The 1,795-nt window shown below is 42.2% G+C and overlaps 1 long non-coding RNA gene across 1 annotated transcript in view; it reads right to left on the bottom strand.

Moving 5' to 3' along the window:
* The window catches only part of LOC123356063, a 1,809-nt gene extending 217 nt beyond the window's left edge, over positions 1-1,592 (bottom strand). Inside the window, exons 1-4 of the long non-coding RNA XR_006575278.1 lie at positions 1,433-1,592; positions 882-954; positions 467-590; positions 1-306 (exon numbers count right to left, since the gene is read on the bottom strand). The exon at positions 1-306 is cut by the window's left edge and continues 217 nt beyond it. This is a non-coding gene — a long non-coding RNA (uncharacterized LOC123356063). The remainder of the gene's footprint in view (positions 307-466; positions 591-881; positions 955-1,432) is intronic.
* Positions 1,593-1,795: the final 203 nt, after the last annotated feature.

Here is a 1,795-nt window from a genome sequence, read left to right on the forward strand (position 1 = left end):
TTACGTGTTGTGCAACTACTTATATGGTGATGTTCCTTTAACTGACCACACAAATGAACCCACCCTCTCCAATTCGAACAACAGAAATGACACTGATGCCATTTCATGATATAATTGCTCAGGTATCTACCAAAACATGGTGACATCAGCCCCGCTGCTCTACTACATTCTAGCCATCAAACAGACAACACTTCACATCTTGACCCAAATAATACATTATCAAAGCCCAATTGCTCCAAACGACGCACACTGAAGTCTTCTCCGGTGACGCTGATACTTTCCGACCACAGAGATGGAAATAGATTCCTATGAGAATGAGAAAACAATTCACAAATTCAATGACCTTAGATAAAATGCTAAACATCTCAGTTTCTAAAACAAAAGTACCTGTGATGCCCAGTGACGTGCACCCAGTGACAGACATTTCCCATCTCCAACATCACACAGAACAACAAATGACACATACTTAACTTGCAAAGTTGACATCAAATCCCCTTCCATTTTGGGAAATAAGTACTTCATGTCCCCCACAGGCATACTTCTACTTCACTTGTTCTTTGCCCAACTGGATCCCCATCTTCACACAAAACCTACAATGATAAAAACATTTCATGACACTCACAGTACACACTGACTGACACCGTGAAGACCATCTCAAACCATCTGTGATTACACACCCGGCACCTATTTCTGCATCACTCTTTTCCATTCCCCCACAAGCAAATGCAACACCAACTGCATACACCGTGACACCTTCTTTTACAGATTATCGATACTAGTATCCCAACATGTACATCCACATACATGCATCAGAAAGCGAACAAGACTTTAAAAGAACAGCACACGATACAAAACACAGAAAAATATAACCAGATACTCACTCTTTTTCCACCAGATGGGGCTTCACATCTATCCTTCTTTCACAAACTGCACCTCTTGAAGCCTCTTAAGGATCTGCAAACACAAAATAAGAATCCAACAAGGACTCAAAGTCAAACCCACAGATGATGCAACAAATCCCACCCTATTTCTTCAAACAAACCATCTATGGGAACACAGGAATCACCAGTCATGAAATTCCCTCACCCTTCCCTTGAACTGCAACTCTCAGTCCCATTACATATTTTCCACACGCACCTCCCCACCGATACCCCTTCCCTGAGGAATATAAACACATCACACAATATATTCAAGGAAAACTACTCAACATTTTAGGGCAAACACGACAACACTCTCACTAACCACCCACCTAGGTCCAACCTTCTTCTACAGAACAAGCAACAACTTAACCCAAATATTGTCTTCTCCATCTGTTGTCTCACACACAAAACTGGTGATGAACCCATTCATCATAAACCCACCTTATCTAACACAGAAAAAAAACACACTCCCATCAACAGGACTGCACTAAATGCTCTAACTTAACACTTACCTCATGGATGCAAACAGCTCCTCTGTGCCCACTGGCACCATATTTACAAGAACCCATGTAAACCAAACGGGGCACACTTGCTACAGCCCATTCCCTCAGTTCTGGACTCAAATACCCCTGTGGCACACAAACAATAAACACCAGATTATTGCTAATGCTCACAACACCACACTCCCTTTGCTAAACTAACCTATTTGACACCCTGAAAGAGCCCCAGCACATTCCTACCTACAATGAAGCAGCAACCAACTACTTCTATACATTTAAAATCAACATGCAAAATACTCACATTTACACAGTACTCATGGCCCTTTCCCAACACTGACAGGGGCCCATCGGTAACTAGGATGCTCACATCCTCCT

Source organism: Mauremys mutica, chromosome 24, assembly GCF_020497125.1.
Source record: "Mauremys mutica isolate MM-2020 ecotype Southern chromosome 24, ASM2049712v1, whole genome shotgun sequence".
Taxonomy (NCBI): Eukaryota; Metazoa; Chordata; order Testudines; family Geoemydidae; genus Mauremys; species Mauremys mutica.